Source organism: Dipodomys merriami, unplaced genomic scaffold, assembly GCF_024711535.1.
Source record: "Dipodomys merriami isolate MVZ:Mamm:240054 unplaced genomic scaffold, mDipMer1.0.p SCAF_7, whole genome shotgun sequence".
In the NCBI taxonomy this organism is placed as follows: Eukaryota; Metazoa; Chordata; class Mammalia; order Rodentia; family Heteromyidae; genus Dipodomys; species Dipodomys merriami.
In genome coordinates this window covers 27,838,412-27,860,769 of record NW_027206290.1, presented here as the reverse complement: position 1 = coordinate 27,860,769, position 22,358 = coordinate 27,838,412, and positions in this window count along the sequence as shown.

Genomic DNA, 22,358 nt, shown 5'->3' with positions numbered 1-22,358 from the left:
AAAGTGTTTAAGAAGAAATTTGCCTGCAATGGTACTGTAACTGAGCATCCAGAATATGGAGAAGTAATTCAGCTACAGGGTGACCAGCTCAAGAACATATGCCAGTTCCTGGTAGAGATTGGACTGGCTAAGGACGATGAGCTGAAGGTTCATGGGTTTTAAGTGCTTGTGGCTCACTGAAGCTTAAGTGAGGATTTCCTTGCAATGAGTAGAATTTCCCTTCTGTCCCTTGTCACAAGTTTAAAAAACTCACAGCTTGTATAATGTAACCATTTGGGGTCCGCTTTTAACTTGGACTAGTGTAACTCCTTCATGCAATAAATTGAAAAGAGCCAGAAAAAAAGAAAAAAGAAAAAATGCACAAAAATGTATCAACAATGTGGAATAGACGTGATGATTTTATTAAACCCTAATAATATATGTGTGAAAATCCATATCAGATTGTTTATTTGATGTTTTTAAAATTCAAGTAGGATGGAGGAACCATTGCCAATACATTGCAAATGGATCCTTAAATACTATCCAAGTATTTTGAATGTTTGGGTAACCAGATGAATGAGACATAGAGACATTTTCCCTGAAAATAACAGATATTCTGGTTATCCAGTCATTTATCATCTCAAGTTCTTATAAAGAGTCAAAGCTGAAAATCTATTTCTCTCTTGTGAAACCATATTCTTCTTTCCTCTGTCTTGCTTTCGGCTGAAGTCTCTGTAAATTCGTTTGAAAAATTGGTTTGTCAGAATTTCACTTCAGTTCTGTGAGGTGCTGCTATAAATGGACAGGCAATTTGCTCAGGGAAATGGCAGATTCTGTGTCAGGGTTTGCCCCAGGAATGGCTAATTGAGAAAACCTTAAGTGATTCAACACAAAAGTCTCTGACACAGGTTGTATTCAGGGGAAAGTAAAATAAAGAATATCTTCCGATGTGGTGCTCATTTTGTTTGTGTTCTGGCCAGATACACCATACCTTCCTCACATTTTGCACACTTGTTTTAGATGAAGTGTCTTAGAGACTGTCCAAGAGTCATGATTTATACATAGAAAGTGTACAGAACTGAACTGTATCCTACTTATTATCCCACAGATGGAGGACTGGACAGAGAGCAGAGTGGATCTGTGAGCCTTTGCAATGGATACCTCCCATGCTGTGTATGGTTTCCGATGTTCTCTTCCCCTGAGGAAACACTTACAGGACTTCATATGCTGTAAGGACTAGTCTTTTGGATATCGGTCGCTTTTAGTAAAGCAGCCTTAGCTGAAGGCAATGACTTGATAGGGTCTCAGCTAAGAAATTACACAGCTCTCTCCTCCAATTGCTGAAGAAGTGAACATCCCAATACATCAACTTCAGGACACAGCTGTAACTTGGGGATCCATTTGCTTCCTCTGGGAAGTTGCAAAAGTATCTTCTCCAGTATTCTGGTCAGTATCCTTCTAGTACTTAAACTTACAAAGCAAAAGTTAATTAGGATAACTACAATAAGACTGACCCTGGGTACAACTGACATCTTTTTTTTACCCTACTCTGGAATTTCTGCTGGGTTAGATCAGTTCTCTGCTAGGATATTCCAGAACCTTATTCCAAGCACTCTGAAGACCCTGGTCACTGTGTCTTTCTTGTTCATCACAGACAATTGAACATTTACCAAGAAAATAAGACCAAATGGTGTCTGGATGCCAATGTTTCCACTGGAAATTTGACTATCATAAGAGCTACCCCTGTAACTGGGGAAACATTTCAGAGTGTGTCTGTGAGTATATTTTGGTAACTGCTTAGCATTTGATAGTAGATTGAGTAATGGCTCAATTTTTTAATAAGTTGCAGATTCCAAAATGACAGAAATACAGAGAAGAGAAAAATTTGCTTCTTTTTCTGACATTGGAACATCTAACTTAACATCTAACTTCTCCTTCAGTTGACTATCAGACCTTTAGGGTCTCAGGTGTTTGTAGTCTAGAACATATCATTGTGTCCACCAATTCCTACTTCCAGTTTTATTCTGTGGCCATCATTATTGGACAAATAGTGATAACATCTACTTCTCTGGGTGTTAAACCTTAAAGTATCTAGGTCTTTAGCTGTGTGGCAAACTTTTTATGAGACTTCTTAAAGTTTGTAATCAAGTGAACCAATTCTCAATAAAACTCTCTAATATCTATCTATCTATCTATCTACTATCTATCTACCATCTAATAAATCTAGCATCTATTAATCAATCTAGGATCTATCTTTGTATCTATCATCTATTTAGTATCTGTGTATTTATCAATCATCTTTCTAGCATCATGTATCTGTCATCTATATATCTAGTATCATATCTATGTAATTATATTCGCCATCATCACCTTTTTGTTGTCTAATCTTATTCTGTTTCTTGAAAGAACCAGCACTAATGCCATAGTGAAGTTTTTCCTTGACAGAGGTAATCAAAAGACAAGTGAAAAATCTACTTTAGCATCATCTATGCCTAGTAGAAGCATTCCTGATCTGATAATGAAGTCTGTGAGTCTGCAGAGTTCAAAGTTATCTTGATACATCCCATTATGTGTGTGTGTGTGAGAGTGTGTGTGTGTGTGTGTGTGTGTGTGTGTGTGTGTGTATGTGTGTGTGAATTCTATGCTTCCATCAGGAAGAATGACATCACCTCCTTTGTAAGGAAATGGAAAGACTTGGAAAAAATCATATTAACTGAAGTAAGCCAGTCCCAAAGAAACATAGGTCCCATGATTTCCCTTATTTGCAATAATTAGTATATGTCTAGGAAAATCTTAGCAGAGAAGCAGAATAGCTCAATAGCTATGTACATAAGATAACACTAAGCAAAATGAACTACAAGACACGGAAGCAAGAGGTTTTTCTTTGTTGTGGTTGTTTTTAATGTACTATGTGATTTCTTGCTTCCTTGGTATGTTCTCCTCCTACGGTATATCCCCTGTTGTCACTGCATTTGATTTTGGTACCCTGGTATTGTATATATGTTTATCTGAATTAGGAAAGGGAAGGGAAACAACTGAATTGTGAGACAAAGAACAGTGGTGGGGGAAACAATGCAACAGCGATATTCACAAGACAATATGTTGGAAATGATCTATACAACTAGGGGAGGCTTTGGGGGAGGGAAATTAGAAGAAAAATGAGATAGGGGGTAACAAGTTCAACAGGAAATGTACTTATTACCTTATTTTGGTAACTGGAACCCTTCTGTACATTACCTTGACAATAAAAATATCATTTTCTCATTGTACGAAGACAGTATTTTAGATGGTAATAAATGTGTTTGGACCAGTAGATCTCAGATGATATACCACTGTATCTCATTTCTGCTATGAAATAGGTGGGTTATTATTTTTATTCTAAGAGATGTGGTCTGAGAAATAATGAATGTGGGGATTGTATCTCGCTGCAGCCTACTTTCTACACACATTTGGTTATTGAGGAAGTTTTACAAGAAAAATATACTAAACTCTCATATCTAATCAAAATAAGTTGTCTTGAGGGGAAAAAGCATTCAATGTAATCTGATTAAAATCAGATCGCCAGAGGATCACTCTAGCTAAGTTGAGTCTGGGGCAAAAGAGTACAAAGCAAAAGAGTACAAAGTTTACAAGCAAATATGTAATCCTGACTGCTCAGGAGACTGAGAACTGAGGATTGTAGTTCAAAGCCAGGCCAAGAAGATAATTGTGGAGAAACTCTTATCTTCAATCTACCAGCAAAAACCAGATGTGGAAATGTTTCCAAGTAGTAGAGAGTGAGCCTAAAGCAAAAAAGACAAGGAGAGTTCCAGGCTTTGGGTTAAATTTCCAATGAATAAATACATAAAATAAAAAGTGAATATTACCAGAAATTTTTCTCAAAAATTCCAAAGTTAAGATGTTCAATGGACCTTGAAGTTTGATTTTCTTTGTTTGGCAGATGGCTGCCTTCATTTTGTCCTCCCATCTGGGTGCTCTCCTGCATACACGTTCAAGATATTTTCCTCTATCTCCAATTTCCTCCTCTGATTAAAAAAACAAAAACAAAACCAAAAAACAGTCAGAACAATGACTGTGGTAGTAACATCAGAACTGTGAAAATACTATCAAGAGGATTGCTGGTTTGAACCAGCATGGACAGCATGGATACATTGATAATCTATCTCAAGCCAAACAACCCCCCTAAAAAATAATAACATCAAAATCACATTAAATTTTCCAAATGATCCGCATTTACCTCATTTTTAACTCAATCACCAATTGACCATCTCCATTTCTATGTGTGATCACATTTTAAATTTTAAGAGATGAAGTATTAACAAAATTTCTATCTGCTCTTCCAGACATTGATATTATTTTGAATACCTTCTTATGTAAATAAGTCTTCTGGGTAGGAGAGAGAAGGGAAGAAAGGCAGGTAGGAAAAGGGTTCTCTGTCTTCAGAAATATGAGGGAATCCGAGCAAATGTATTTACTAAGTCAAGGACATAAAAAGGAGATCAATAGATCATTACTTCCCTCTGTGGTTGATGGCTTATCCTGCCCAACTGTCCAGTAATAAATGGTTTCACTTGAGAATTTTCACTGTTACAGTTTTTCCCTTCCAGGTCAAGGAACAAATCTAGTATTCTCATTGTTGTTGATTACACCCATTCTTGCTATACAGTTGACATTTTGGATCAAGTGAGCAATCAGGTGTCTCATAATTGAGCTAAGCATCCCTTAGTAATCAGACCACATGCCTTTCAGAGGAAATGGAGTTACTTTGAGCTCATGGTTAGCAATGTCATGATGTTAGATCCTGCATCATACAATACTGGATATACACCATTAATGAGACAGAGTTGCAGTTATTAAGAAGTAATGTTGGGGGGAAGGCATCTTTTTATGTGAAGGAAAGGCAACATTAGACAGTATACATGGTGTTTAATTGCTCTAAGTCTGTAAACCTAGGAAGGAGCTGTATATCAGTGTGATTATCTAGAGACTCTCCCTGATCCATTCTTGACCTTTCTGATTGATCATTTTACATGGTATTATTGCTGGATTGATCCTTGAGCTATGTTATGAATAACCATCTTCATAAAGCAAGCATTCCTTGCTCCCACATTTGATTTTATTTTTTATTGTAATGATTATGTTCTCCTTGATTTGATAGTACTACCACCAGGATTCTATCAGTGGAATCATATGATCATCCTATGATATCAGGAAACAATTCCATAGTATCACATTCACCGTCAACTTATGACCTTAGATGATAGATACAGAATTTCTCAGAGATTGCAAATAACAGAAACCATGGGACCTGGGACAAACAGGAAAGTCAGATAAGATGATGTTAAGTGAAATGAACCTCAAGATAGGGACACAAGTGGATTTTCTTCCTTGCTATTGTTTCTAATAAGGTAACATGTGATTTTTTTATTGCTTTGTATGTACAGTATAACCCTTGTTTTTACTGTATTTGATGTTGGTACAATTTGGAGAGGGGAAGGGTAAAAACAAATTGTTTAAATAGGGATACAGATTGACTCATTGAAACAATGAGATGTACAAGACACTATGTCAAAAAACGAACTTTATAATTTAGGTAGGAGGGGGTAGTTGTGGGGGTGGGAGGGTAGGGATGGTAGGAGAAAAACAAAGGACTAAGCAACAATGCTGGATAAGAAATGTACTCATTACCTTGCTATGTAACTGTAACTCCTCTGCACAGTATTTCCACAATAACAAACTTAATTTAAAAAAAAAAGAATTTTTCAGGGATGCTAATGTCCTTTGTATTACTGCCCTCCTTACTGCTCTCGTGGAGTAGATATGTCTACATCCCTAACACAGAATATATAAACTACTAGTGGGTTTTCTGGCCCTATTTTTAGTATAGCCATCTAGCATGCTAACATCTTTAAGATGTGTATATGGCTTTTAAGAAACAAACATGGAAATAATAGCATTTCTATTTCAGTTATCATTATCTGTCATATTCCCCTAGCTTCCAAGAGCCAAGTATGCATTGTGACAGCACCATCCCAAGTTACCACTAAGTTGTTAATCTCATACTGGGGAAGAATACTTAGATTGCTAAACGCTCCCACTTTCTCTGCTAGCCCATCAATATGTTCAGAATCATTGATCCTGTGGATTGGCCAGGGTGTGAAGTTTCTTTAAGCAGTTGTCTTGCTAACTTATTTGATGTTTCTTTGCTTGGTTATGATACACCTTTTATTCTATTTATTGGTCTTGTGTGGATGGATCTTGAAACTGTTATATTCAGCACTTAAAACAGAGACTTTTCATCATCTGCAACCAGGGGACTGCCCTAGCCTCAAACAATGAAACAGTTCTGCAAGCCTGAGAAGCCAATGGGAGTGGTGGTTTTAAAAGCTTGTCTCTCCCCCACAAAAAGGTTGACTCCATTGCTCCAGAGGGTCCCCATTATCTTTCAATCTCAAATAGATCCCTAGACTTTTCATCTCCTGTTTTCAGGTGATGAGAAGACAATCTGCTTCAGAAATATCTTACTCTACACATGCACTTGAATATTCTCCACTGGGCCATAAAACAAGTCTTCATAAATAAGTTATATAAACTAAAATCATATTGATGATAATGTCTGACCATGCTTTAGTAAAACTAGAAGTCACCAAGGGAAGGTAAACTGAAAAATTCACAACCATGTATAAATGCAACAACTGAGTCCTGAACAGATAACCAGGAAAAGAATCTAAAAGGTAATCAGAGTATGTTTTGAGAAAAAGGAAACAGAAACTATGATATACTAAAATTTTGAGGTACAACAGTAACGATTTTGCAATGACAAATGCTCATATTAAAACAGAAGATTAGGAAGTGGAGCTGTGGCTCAAGTGGTAGAGTGATCGCCTTGAGTTGAAGAGCACAAGGACAGCGCCCAAGCCCAGAGTTCAAGCCCCATGACAGACAATAAAATAATAATAATAATAATAATAATAATAATAATAATAATAATAATAATAAAAATAAAACAGAAGAGTAGGCTCAATAAACATGTAGCACTGAATATTAAGGCTCTAGAAAAAATAGAGAACAAATGGTAGCAAATAGAAAAAATAATAAAGATTAGATTAGAAATAAATAGGAAAAAGAAAACAACAGAAAGAAAATCTGCAAAACAATGGGCTTTATGAGGATAAGATAAAGAGAGTAAATCTAATAAATACAGAAATAAATGCAACTGATGCCACCAGAAGAAAAAAAATCTTAAGAAATTACTGAAGACAATTATAGTCAACATAACTTAGAAGAAATGGACAAATTGCAAGATGAACACAATCTGGTGAGTGAAAATTGGGAAGAATACTGAACATATAGAATCAAAAGATTGATCTTGTAACTAAAACCAGTCATAGTCTATTCTGGTTATGTCACTATTTACATACCAAAAGAAAAATTATGAGAATAAGAACAAAAACTGAGGAGCTTACTAACCATAGACACAGAAATAAGATGAATTTACTACACTTCTGAACAACACAGAAAGCCAAAGTTCAAGGTCCAAAAGATTCATTGTCTTGTGAGGACAAATATTTTTCATCTCTTGAAGAAGAGAACCAAAATAGCTTCACTAAATAAATTCTAACAAAAATATAACCTGTATTTATATTATGTTTATAATACATTTCTAACACATATAATTATAATTATGTATATGTACATGTAGAGTGAATATTTATAATTATAACTTATATACAAAATTTTAACGTATATATACATACACATGTATACACCAATGCCAAGCCTTATTCAACTCATAAAATTGCTATTAAAGTAATATTAAAAATCTCAAGTGTTTCCTGTCTTTTTTCTATAGAAAATGAGTGTCATAAGAGTAACTTTGCCTTTCTTATTTTCTTTCAAATGCTATTTTCTTTCTCAAAGTTTTATAATTTTAATTATAGAGGTCATTCACCTCCTTAGGTTTATTTCTAGATATTTTAATGTTGAGAGTGGCTACTTCAAATGAAGCTCTTCTCCAAATTTTCCTTATATCTGCTCATTGTTTGCATACATAAAGTATAGTAACTTGTATGAGTTGAGTTTATATGCTGCAACATTACAGAAGGTATTTATCACTTCTCCTATGGTTAAGGTTGAGACGTTGATTACTTTATATATAGGACCAGATCATCTGTAAGTAGGAATAGTATTATTTCATGCTTTTCTATTTACATCCCTTTTATACTTTTGTCCTGTCTTATTTTTCCAGCTAGATTTTCCAGGGCTATATTAAAAAGGAGCGGAAAGAGTAGACATCTGTGACTTATTCCTGATTTTACATATTCATAATTTAGTATGAGGCTTTCTATAGTTTTTCCATAGTCATTATTATGTTAAGGTTTGACCCTTCTATTTCTGGCATCTCCAGAGTTTTAATCATAAAAGTACATTGGATTTTGTCAAAGGCTTTTTCTGCATGTGATTTTTCTGCTTTTTCTGATGTGATTCTTTTTATGGATTCTGTTTATGTGCTTTATTCCTTTTTTTTCTTTTATGTATATTGAGCTATGTGTCATTTTTGATGATCCATAATTCCTATATTCCATATATAACACATTGAACTTGTGTTGATTAATGGTATTTTCTGTGATATTTTTGACATGGTAATATCCTTGAAAAAGTTTTTTTCTGAAACCTGAGCATGATTTCCTTACATGTGAAGTAATAAATCCTGGGTTGTGGCCTAGTGATATATGATTCTTCAAACCTGTGATATTTATTACTTTTCTAGTCTTCTAAAATTTGTATATGATTATTGTGGTCTGAAATTGGTTTATAAGATATATAGTTGAAGTTAGATGATAGTGGCTCACACATATAATGTAGCCACTCAGAAGACTCAAATATGAAATTTAAGGTTCAAACCCAGATTAGGCAAGAAAGTCTGTGAGACTCTAAACTTGAGTTAGCCACCAAAATACTGGAAGTGGAGCATGGCTCAAGTGGTAGAGTACTAGCCTTGAGTCTAAAAGCTTAGGGACAGCACTCAAGTCCTGAGTTAAAGCTCTGGGACCAATGTGCACACGTGTACACACACACACACACACACACACACACACACACACACACACACACACACATGCATGGAAAAAAAAGAAAATAAAAAATATATGTAGTTTTCCAAATTTGTTTGCCATGTGTTTGCTTTTGAACTCATGTAATAATATTCTACTTTTTTACATTTTCATGAATAACAGGCAGATAATTTCCACTGATATTATTTATTATTGCACCTTTTCTCTCTTGCTCTATAAATGTCTTTTTCTTTTGTGGACAAGGTAGTAAATTATGCAATAGAAGTATTTAAAAATTAAACAGAATTACTTTAACAGAAATATATTTTGAAAGGGAGTGAATTCTTTATTTTCTAGAATTAACTTTTTACTCGAATCACTTGCTCTTTAGTGACGGGAATCAATTTTAGGTCTTATGAATACTGCTTATAATGTAGTATCCAAAATTGTGGAATATTAGTTTTAAAAGAGTTTTCAAAGTATAAGCAATATTTTTCACAGACTTCCTATATTCTGAACCATTAAGTATAAGATAATAGATTCTTCATGTGAATGGCCCATGAAGGACCACATTATCTCTGTGATGTGCTCCAGTGGTATATGCAAAATATTCTCCACACTGGGAAGCACACAGATTAATGTATTGCCTTGTATAGTATATTGATACGGCAAGTACCTTAAATTTTGCTCTCAGTACAAGCATGGAAAGGAACCAGAAATTTTATTAACTTCAAACTTCTGTACATGCTCATAGGTTTAATTTTTGACCCCTAAACTCTGTTTTTTACACAAGATAGAAATATTGTTGTTTACTTATGGTTTTCTTAAGATTTAAATAATTGAACCTAATAAGAATAAGAAGAAGATCCTGCAGACATAGATTCATCACTAGCATCATTGTAAGTATTGTCTAAAATAAGCAAAGATTATTTATCAGAGTTTATGAGCACAATGTCACAAATGCCAATAATCTTTTGCACATATTATTAGTACCAATTAGTTGTATAAAAGGTGTTTAATTTAATTTGACATGTCCATGTTTGTATACAATGTATCTTGATCCAACTTCTCCTCTACCACCGTCCTCCATTTTTCCTTTCTACTTCTCAAATCAATGCCAACAAGCATATTTTTTTTTTAATTTGTGGAAAACGTATTGTGATTATAGTCACCATCGTTCACACTCTCTATTCATCTTCCCTCTTCCCATCATCATCCATACCCCAGATAGTGCCTGATTTACATTTCTGTCATTCACATATTTTTAATAGATCCTAATTTTATAGGAGTTTTACTGTGCTTCATATAGACAGCATTTTCTTATAGACATGTGTGTAATATGAATATGTATATTTTCAGATTAACCCATTACTTTCATACTATCTTCTCGTATTCAACAATTTCAGTGACTTTTATTTTTCTATTTTCACTCATAGATGCAAAGGAGTTGGGTATTGGTTATTGTCTATATTCTCCCTGCATTTTTAATTCCCTCACTCAGATACATCATTATAATCATCAGTTATGTGAAAGATGTGTATATATTATATCTTGTGTATAAAATGGATCATGTTTAATGGAGCATGTGATCTATATCTATGTATCTTTGTATGTATATTTAATGTATATATTATTATATACATATAAAATTTATAATATATAAATGCACTATATTATATATAATTTATATATAATGTATATATAATATAATATATATATATTATGTTTCCAAATAGCTGTTTGTCTTTTGAGTTAAGCAACCAACTCTCAGAAAAAAATGTGACCTTTGTCCTTCTGAACCCGGATTATCTCATGAAACATGATGATCTCTTGTTCCATTTACTTCCCTGTCACTTCTGCATTTTAAAATTATGTATTTGATTGATAAAGAAGAAGAAGCCATTTTGTTGTTTTCTGTGTTTAAGAAAAGACATGTGGATGCAACCTTTATCCTAAACAGTGAATTTGTCACAAACAACAATCTGTATACAAGTGTGACTAGCCCTTTTTTTCTGAATTGTCAATTTTCTTTTCAATATTGACTTATAGGAGGACTTCATGACTATCTCTCTCTCTTTCTCTGAATTAACTACTCAGAAAATAACACTATTTTGACATGTAAAAGAAACAATTTTATATTCAGAAGAAACAAGTAGAGAAAAAGAGCTAGAGGGAGAGCCAAAGGAACTAAAAGAATTAGCTTTTATGCCAGTGGACCCTCTTCTGATAAAGACCTTCATCCACTTGTGAATACCTAATCCTTAAGACCTAGCTACCTCTCTTATGGGTCCCATCTGTGACCACTGTCACAAATGAAGTGTAAGTTTCCCCACACATGACCTTGGGGGCATACGTGTCTTTCATTGTCCTTGAAAAATTCCTCCCTTTATTCACTATATTGCACTTTAAAAGTTCCAGACTGATTTCTAGCCTCATAAAATGATGATTTACTGAGTAATTGAGTAATTACAACTTATTGAAAACATCTCATTTTTAATGGCAGTTAGAAAACCATAGATTGCTTTTTCACTGGGCAGAAGAAAATCTGGAAAAAATTGAATCTACAAACTGGAGTCATGAATATGGTCCTAAAACATTACTTGGATAATGTTTGTGTTACTTTATCTTGCTACACTTTTTTAATTAAAAATATTCAAATATACAAAAAAGAAGCCTTTGTGAAATTCAGTTCAAACAGTGAAATTCATAAAATATTAAATTTTGTTTACTACGCTATGATACTAGTAGCAAAATAGTTTTTATGAACAATTGTCCAATAACATTATAAGCTTATTGTAATTAATTTTTATTGTGAATTTTATCTTTCATCTGTCATAATATAGTTTAATTAAATTCAAACATTATTTCACAAAGAAAACATTTAAATTATAAAATTACACATTATCAAGTTATGAAAAGTATTTTAGCAGGAATCATTTTACACTAAAAGTTCTAGAAATAAAATAATCATTTCAAGTTAAAATTATATTCTAAAGTACAAATGGCTTAATGGATCAACAATTAATTTATATCCTATTTCTCCTTAATTTCTACCTCATTTATAAGAATTGGTACTCGTTGCTTTCTAATATGTTTCTTTGAGCTGATTGTGTTTTTATTTGAGAGCTAAAAATGTCAGTTATCTTATTTATCAAGATTTTATTCTTAGTGGTATGAAACTAAACCATATGTTAGGCAATCAGCTTACCTATTGAGCACATTACAAGTCAACACATTTTTTTCTGCTAATTTCTGGAGTTAAAATAGTGAGTTCATACAGAAAGCAATGGGCTACTCCAGCAGATTTTCAGGAGATGAAAGAGGAATGTTATACACCCAAGCAACCAGCTTAATCTGTAATCCACCAGAGTATTTGGGTTTCTTAAGATTAATTTTCTTAGGCATATTGCTTTCCATAAATTCAGCTTGAAGGACATCTGCTTTATTAGTGCCTGGAGAATCCAGTTAGTCATTCAGCAGATTCAGTGAGCATGAAATTGATGCAAAGGAACTGGTGATATTTTTTTATCTATGCTATTGTAAGTCTGAATATTGTTCCCAATATATGAGAAAATAAATGACCAGAATACTGCTGTCACTGGTAGATTATATTTATTTTCCTTCTGTGTGTATGGATACCTGTTCATCAATTCTTTTATGAAATACTTAAAAGCCCTTGATGTGGCAGGAGATCAAAATTGTCTAGCCTATGACATTTCCTCTGGAAAAATATATAATAATCTCCTGCAACTTTTCATTTTTGAAAATTACAGTATTAAACTACATAAAAGGCATCCTGGTGATGTTAGGATTAAGTGGTTTAGTTCACACTTTGGGATAATCTGATTTCCTATACATATTAAAGTTCATATTAGTGAATTAAAAATTGTAAACTACAACTTTTCTGAAATTATACTAAGGTATAGGTATGTATTTTGTTTACCAATAAGTACTTTCTCTGAGACCAGATGAATTATCTTTATTTTACAGATAAGCAAAGATATCATTAAAGGTAATTGTGAGATTATAGGATGAGAGGATTATAGGAAGTAGGGACAAATCGAAAATGTTAGATTGTGATAATGCATTGCATCTGTTAATGAAGACAGCAAAACAAAACTCACGAAGCTGTTGAATAATAGTTGTGTGAAATACTATGATGTAATCCCTTTGAACAACTAACGTATATTTTAAAAAGCAAAATAAGATGTAAACTCATCCTGCTTTTGTGTAGTAGTGGGAGTGGGGAAGGTGATTGTGTAGGGAGAATGGTGGTGATATGGTCAGAATACATTGTGTCCATGTGTGGAAATGGAGCAACGAAGTTTTTTGAGATTGGTTTGGGAAGAGAGGAAGAGATGTATGAGCATGATGTGGGGAGGTGTGGCTGATCCAGGTAATAAAAAATATGAAAAACAATTTTACAGAGGACAAAGTATTTTCAAGATGTATTGTAATAGAAATATTTAGATTCAACCTTTTTTTTTTTTTTTTTTGGTCGGTCATGGGGCTTGATCTCTGGCCCTGGGCGCTGTCCCTCAGCTCTTCAGCTCAAGGCGAACGCTCTACCACTTGAGCCACAGCACCACTTCCAGTTTTCTAGTGGTTTATTGGATATAAGAGTCTCACGGACTTTCCTGCCTGGGTTGGCTTTGAACCGAGATCCTCAGATCTCAGCCTCCTGAGTAGCTAGAATTACAAGAGTGGGCCACCGGCGCCCGGCTTAGATTCATTTTATTAACGCCTGTTCTATTTTTTTCAATTTTTTCTTACACATTTAGATGTATTTCTAATGAATTTCTTAAAAAAATCTTTAAAAAACATCATATAAGAATCAAACACAGTGATTGTTAGGGATAAACCAATGGAAAAAGAAAAATGAAATGAAATAAAAAGAAAAAATTTGATACAGGGTATTGATGACAACAAGGTCAACAACCAAAAACAGATCTGTTGTTTCCATGTCTTGGTGTTAATTTCAATTAGCAACATTTTATATAGTCATATGTACATAGCTAAGACAAGAGTGGCTCCAGGCTGGGCCAAACAAATTTATTTCTTCATATTTAGGGAAATATAATACAATAGAGATTTTCTTTAATATATTAGATGTAGGTGAAAAAATTGTTTTTAAAAATTGATTCTTAAAACAGTGAAAAAAGAGTCCAAATACCAGTGGCTGATAACCCTAACTACTTATTAGTAAGCTGAGATCAAAGGCAGCCCAGGCCAACACATCTTTCAGACACTTATTTAATTAGCAAAAAGTCAGAACTGGAAATGTGACTCAAGTGCAAAGTTTAGCTGTACAGGAGAAAGCCAAGCAAGAGTCAGAGGCCCAGTTAAGCCATGATATTTTAGTGCCTTGCATTTTGTATATACATTTTTCTAATTTGGGGATGGAAAGGGAAATAACAAAATCCATTATAACAATGAGATGTACAAGACACTATGTTGAAAATGAACTTTACAACTTCGGGGGAGGGGGGAGGGAGGAATTGGGGAGGTGGGATGGGAAGGGATGGTAGGGGAAAAACATAGATGGATGTACAAGTCCTTATGTTGAAAAAGAACTTTACAACTTTGGGCAGGCAGGGACTGGGTGGGGGAGGGGAGGGAGGAGATGGGAAGAGATGGGGAGGGGAAAACAAAGGAGAGGCAACAATGTTTGATAAGAAATGTACTCATTACCTTGCTCATGTATTTTCACAATAAAAAATTAAAAAAAATAAATAAGTACTTTAAAAAAAACACAGGAAAATGTAACAATTCTCGATGGGAAACTTATTCATGTAACTGTAAATCTCTGTACAGTATTTTTATAATAAAAAATTAAAAACCCAACAAAACAATAGAAAGTGGAAGTTAAGGGTGGTACCAGGTAGTTAAATCAAAATGAGGAAGAAAGACTTGACAAATACTAGGCAGAGGAATATCAGTGAAAATATATTTGGATTGTATCAAGAGATTAGCATAAATCTGGAATCAAGAATTGAATACTGTGAACTTAAACAGCATTGTTAGATGGAAGGGTCCATTCTGTTTACCTCCTTTGGAGGATTATTCACCTACCTTGTTCTTCTATAATCAACTATGTTGATTTAGTAAGGAAAGTCAAATTGCTGAAAGGTTTTCTAGAATGGATTCAACCTGCTATGGAAAAATAAGTATGGCATATGATTAAAGTGTTGTGTGTGTGTGTCTGTGTGTCTTTGTTGCTCTGAGATATGTATAAATTATATATTCATCCTTGGCCATGGTTAGTGCCCGGAACAAGGAACCACATTTACAAATTTAAGACAAATGGGCCCCACTGATCTCCTCTCTATACAAAACTGAAAAGAATCCATCCATATCATGTGCTAACAAGATATCTGAGTTATCTGCTTAACTTAATTGATTACAGAAAACATGGAAAGGTTTGTTTCATTTTAAGCAAATCTTTGCTGGAAATATGTAAGTCAGTGTAGCTAGAGAGTGATGGAACAGGTAACTTGATCCCAATAATAGCTGATCACATGATGCCAATGAAGTTCCAAGACAGAAGGTACAGTGTGAGTACAAATCTAATTTTATCATAATGTCAAATATTGTGTTTATCACGACATTGCTAAAACAACCCTAAAAATAAAGATGGGCCTCCAATTACTGTAACCTCAATGTTGAACATTTGGCTCTCAATTTTATCTGGAGGTCCTTAAATTATACCCTTGAATGTGTCAAATGTCAATGGCATAATGTGCATCCATTACTGTGGTTGAATAAATTGGTAACTTGCCTAATTTTAAATCTCAAGTGTGCTCCCATGAGAGGATTCTACCTACTGAATTTCTTAGTATATTTTTGGTAATTTTCAGAGAGAATGTTAGCAAGGTTTAGATATGGTGCGTCAAACCTGGGAAGAATTGCCCCATCTTGAGGAAAGGATTAGTAAATGTTCTTATCTGGGAACTCTATCATGAGAAACAGAGAAGTCACACTTTGAAAGGCTGAATTTGGAGTCTTTATTAAAGAGCAGGTACACTCCTGTTTCAAAGACCTACATCCTAACAGTTTTCTAAACTGAGCTGTAAGGGTAGGAAAGCAAAGAAAGAGTGGAAAAAGAAACCCAACAAACATGATCAGTTCTATTAGAGAGTTGAAGAGGGACACCACAGGGACACGAAGAGAGTCAGCAGATGCTTGGCATGGTGCACAAAATGGAACCTCAGCTGGTCAGGGCCTAAACAGGGTCCTGGTCAGGAGCTAGGGTCATGGGTAGCTCAAAAGTCTTGCAAGTTCATGGCCCAGGACTGGCAGGTACAGTAACCTATTATTCAAGTCTCTGTCCTTGCCTCCAGGAATTCAGCTATACCCTTCATCTGAAGATGTGATTTCACCTTTCTCCACCATGAAGTCAAGCCAGTTAAACCCAATTTCCTATCATCCACCACATGTCTAAGATGGCACTGATTAAACCCAGGTTGCATTAGCCTACAGTGTATGAAATTTTCTTTTTCAGCTTAGCCTTCCCAAAATGCATGGTTCTTTGTTTTCTTATTATGACTGGCTGAGAGAGAATTTCAATGTGATTTTGTTGGTATTTATTTATGACATAAAGATGTAGTACATTTCCTCATGTATGCATTTTCCATTTGTACTTCTGAGATCTGTCTGTTCAATCATTTCTCATTTATTAATTGGATTACTTGTTTTGGAGGAGTTACCTTATTAAAGTCTATGTATATGCTGGATATTAAATTTTCATCTGATAAATAGCTGACCAAGATTTTTCCCCATTCTGGGAGTTGACTCGTCATTCTTGTTGTAGTTTGTTTTGTCATGACAAATCATCTTTTTTGAATTTGATGTAGTCACAATAATCAATTCTTGATCTTATTTCAGAGGAAATTGGATTTCTATTCAGAAAATAACTGTCTATGTTTAAATCTTCAAATGTTTTCTACATTTGTTATAATAGTTTCAAGGTTTTGGTCTTAATCAATTTTAAGGAGCAGAGATCTAATTTTAATCATCTCCATGTAGATGTTCAGTTTGTCCAACATCACTTAAGAGGTGTTTCTTTTTAATGTAAGATTGCTGGCACTTCGATTGTCAAAAAAATCAGCTGGCTGGACTTCTGTATGCTTATTTCTTAATCTTTTATTATGTTTCATTCATCTTATGCTGGTTTTGTGCCAGTTCCATGGTGTTTTGGTTACTATGGGTCTGTAGCATGATTCGAAGCTTAGTATTGCAATACTTCTAGTATTGATTACTCTTTTGTACTCAGGATTACTTTTGCTATTTAGGGTCTTTTTATGTTTTCATATGTTATTGACATTACTGTTTCTGTGAAGAATGACATTGGGGTTTTGATAGGAATCACATCATATCTGTGAATTGATTTCATTAATGTAGCTATCTTTATGATATTTAATGCTGCCAAATGATGGACTTGTTTGTTTTTCACACATTTAGAAAGCCTACATTTTGGATACAAGTCCTAAATTTTGTTTTATTAATGCTTAACATATATTTTGGTCTGTCTGATTGAATGATAGTATTGGATCTACATGTTTAGAAGAAGGGTTTATGATGGACGACTATAAATTTCTAGCACATAATTATTTTTATTATTTTTATTTTTAGCGCATAATTTTTAAAAATAGTTTGCATAAATCCTCAAAGAAACAACTGCCCAATAAATAAGTGGGCTAAAGAATTAAAGAGAAACTTCTCTGAAGAGGAAAGAAGGATGGCCAATAGACACATGAAGAAATGCTCAACCTCTCTAGCCATAAAAGAAATGCAAATCAAAACAACAATAAGATACCACCTCACCCCAGCTAGAATGGCTATAATCAAGAACTCTAACAACAACAGATGCCAGAGGGGATGTGGACAGAAGGAAACCTTAGTGCATTGTTGGTGAGAGTGTAAACTTGTTCAACCACTTTGGAAAGTAGTAGGGAGATACTTCAAAAGACTCCCCATAGAGCTCCCCTATGACCCAGCAATCCCACTTTTGGGCATTTAGTCAAATGATCACAAACAAGACCATACTAAAGCTACCAGCACAACTATATTTATTGCAGCATTATTTATCATAGCTTAGCTATGGAACCAATCCAGATGCCCCTCAGTAGATGAATGGATCAAGAAAATGTGGTATATATACACAATGGCATTCTATGCCTCCATCAGAAAGAATGACATTGCCCCATTTTTTAGGAAATGGAAAGACTTGGAAGCAATTATATTAAGTGAAGTAAGCCAGGCCCAAGGAAACATAGGTCCAATGGTTTCCCTTATTTGCAATAACTAGTATATGTCTGAGACAAGCAGCAAAGGTCAGATAAGTTGATGTTAGGCGAAATGAACCCCAAGAAAAGGACTCAAGTGGTTTTTTCTTTCTTGCTGTTGTTTCTAACATATTTATAAGGTACTATGTGATTTTTTTGTTGCTTTTGTATGTCTCTCCCCCACAGTATAACCCCTGCTTTCACTGTATTTGATGTTGGTATAATTTGGGGAGGGGAAGGGAAAAAACAAAAATTTTAAATAGGGATACAGGTGGACCCATTACAACAATGAGATATACAAGATGCTATATTGAAAAACAAACTTTACAACTTTGGTGCTGGGCGGGGGAGGGGGGGAATGGAAGGGCAGGGATGGCAAGGGGAAACAAAAGAGGAGGCAACAACACTTGATAAGAAATGTACTCATTACCTTGCTCCTGTAATTGTAACCCCTCTGTGTGGTATTTTCACAAGAAAAAACTTATCAATAAATAAATAAAATAAAATAATTTTCAGCATGTAGCATTAAAAAGGGTATAAGAAATAAGACTAAAATCTAGTTGGTTTGATGAAGAGGCAATTCACTCTATTAGGGCACTTATTACTTAGAAAAAAGAAAAAGAGCCTTTTAAGTAAAGCCAGGAGTAGCTGTTTGAAATCAAGATCACACAATTTTCTTACTGGCACTAAAATAAATTTATGTTTAGGCGACACTCTTTTGGCTTATCGATGCTAATTATTCTTATGAGAGCATGTAAGAGAATTGCACTATAATCCAAAGATAGAGCACGCTGAAAAATAAGAATAAAGTTTACCAAGGCCAGAACACCAGAGAATATGTAAGGAATGAAGAAAAGAAATATTTTCAGTAAGAAAATGGCAGGCATTTCCAGAAGAAGAAGAAAACCATGGAGGTGAGAGACGATTCTGAAACCCAGACTTTGATGATCTTCGATTCCCATGTGGAGCAGCATTTTCCAGTTTACTTAATTTGAAGTCACCTTCTTTCTTTTAATTTTTAAATTAGGTTGATTTCTTTGTCCCTGGCAGCTCTTTGCTGCCCCCTTCTGATTTCTCCTTGCTAGAAGTTCTGCAAATTAGAATTAATTGTCAATTTGGGTGACTTTCAATTATGTAAAGCCTTACAGCTCATGCTTATCGCCATGCTAGGGGTCTGGCTTTTGTACTCTAAACATCCAGCATGTGTAATTCTATTGATTCATCTGAGCCATCCAGATTCATCGTAATGATTTCTTTCTATTTTCTTCTTGTTTTTTTTTCACCTTGAATTAGCAATAGCTTCCTCTGTAGAGTACATATCAATGGATGATTCTAAATTATTTTGTTATTATTAAGGTGTTGTACAGAGGGGTTACCATTGCATAAGCCAGATAATGAGTCCATTCCCTTTTTTGAACACTGTCACCCCTCACTTATCAATGAATTTTTGACTGACCATGAGGAAACCTATAAGGCCATTTCCAGTGAAATCTTGAAATAGTACAATTGTTCAGGCCTAGGAGTTATGGATTATCTGAGTGTCCTTGAGCTTACACTTTTCCAAAATTAACCCCTTGTTGTCTACTTTCTAAGAACTAGATTCTAATTGTTATATGCTGTGATTTAAACCATGAATCACTGGATGGTAGGCACCTTTCTATGTACCAAGAAATGAACTAGCTTAGCAAGATTGCATTATAATTGTTTTGTGAAGCCTGAGTCTTTGATGCTATGCCGTAAGTTTCTAGCTATTAATGGTATTTAGTCTTGTTTATGCTTGATTTTTTTATGTACAAGAGAAGTTTGGTACATGCTATATCCTATATTATTTCTGGAATGAATCAGTGGATGAATAAATAAATAAATGCCCTAAAATCTAGCCCTTTTGTCTAAAGTATTATGGTTGATCTCAAGTCTACTTTTTTTTTAAGTCTAGATTTTTTTTTAATTTTTTTATTGTGAAAATACTGCACAGAGGGGTTACAATTACATGGGCAAGAGAATGAGTACATATCTTATCAAGCATTGTAGCCTCCTCCTTTGTTTCCCCTTCTCATCTACTTTTGAAAGACAAAAGTTGTATACAGTTGTAATCTCTATCTAATATTCGAAGGTCCTTTGCCTAAACTGAAATCCATGTAACAGGCACCACAATTTCTTGGCCTGCTTAGTTTTGAATCATTCCTGCTTCTACCTATGTCCTCTCACCTTTTGTTATGTTCATGTTACTGCTTAGCCCATGTCATATTTGTCTCTGCATCCTAGTAAATCCTAGGAATTGCCTAAATTCTTGTAATAGTAATATCTTCTGTCTCTATCTCTGCCCCTACTGTCTTTCTGTCAGTCTTTTTTTGTCTCTCCTCTCCTCTTCTGTCTCCTCCCTTCCCCCCTCCCCTCCTCTTCTCTCTCTTTCTCCTGTCTGTCTTTCTGTCTGTCTGTCTGTCTGTCTGTCTGTCTGTCTGTCTGTCTGTCTCTGTCCTTTGCTCTGGATGTATGTATATATTCTACTAGGAAGAACTTCAAATAATACCAATAATGTCATTCCCCTCCTAATCTTTGACTGATATTGAACATACAACATGCCTTAAGGCTGAATATATTGTAAAGAAAATGAAACACTTGTAGAAACCACTGATAACATGATTCTTCCCAAGCAAATATCAAAGATTAGAAATGTAGAACATTGAATAAATAACTTGATATACTTTTATATAAAATATATAATTTCACCTGGAAAACAGGCAAAATTAGAGTGGTTGCCTAGCATTGGTAAAATTTTAAATTAGATCCCAACAAATATAAAAATATATAGGTGCCAGTCCTGGAAACTGAGCTCGGGATCTGGGTATTGTCCCTGTGCTTTTCTCTTTCAAGGGTACCCACAGCTCTACTTCTTTCTTTTTGGGTACTGGTGGCTCACTCTTGTAATTCTAGCTACTCAAGAGGCTGAGATAGGAGGATGGCAGTTAGATAACAGCCCAGGTAGGAAAGTCCTTGAGATTCTTATCTCCAATTAACCACTAGAAGAAAACCAGAAGTTGCTCTGTGGTTCAAAATAGTAGAGTATTAACATTTAGTAAGAAATCTCAGAGACAAAGCCCAGGCCCTAAGTTCAAGACCCATGATTGACCAAAACAAAAATAAAAACAAAAACAAAAGGAGCCTCACAGCCTTTCCTGCCTGGCCAGCCTTTAAACCCTGTTCCTCAGCTCTCAGCCTCCTCAGTGACTAGGGCTATAAGTGGGAGTTGCAGACATCTGTCTCAAACATTTATTTTTTTTTGGAGACCAGAGGCATAGTTCAGGTGGAAAAGCACAGGTTGACAACAGGAAGCTCAGAATTCAAATCCCAGTATGATTCAAAAATAGTGTATTAGTATGTAGAAAGAAATACCTATCAAATTCTTAATCTAATTCTAACACTATTGCAAATACTGTCTTTGTTACTGTCTAGTGTGTGTTCTTTGCATAGTATACAATTGCTTTATAATAAACATAATTCATGGGCTGGGAAGGTGGCTCAGTGGTAGAGTGCTTGCCTTGCATGCATGAGGCCCTGGGCTCAATTCCTTAGTACTACATAAGAAAAAAGAAAAAAGCTGGAAGTGGCACTGTGGCTCAAGTGGTAGGGCGCTAGCCTTGAGCTGAAGAGCTGAGGGACAGCGCCCAGGCCCAGAGTTCAGGCCTCACAACCAGACCCAAAATAAATAAATAAATAAATAAACATAATTTATATTAGAGTTAATGTCTTAATAAGAAGACTGATAAGTAGGGAGGGACTGATGACTCACTTCCATGATCTTTGCATCTCAAGAGGCTGAGTTCTAAGGATCATGGTTCAAAGCCATCCAGGAAGAAAAATCTATAAGACATATCTCCAATCACCCACCCCAAATCAGAAGTGGAGCTGTGACTTTAGTGGTACCAACCCTGAACAGAAAAATCTAAAGGACAGAGATCAGACCCTAAATTCAAGCTTCAATACCAGCAAACACATGCACAAAAAAATGTGGCTGGTTGGTAAGTAATTTTAGTCATAGCAT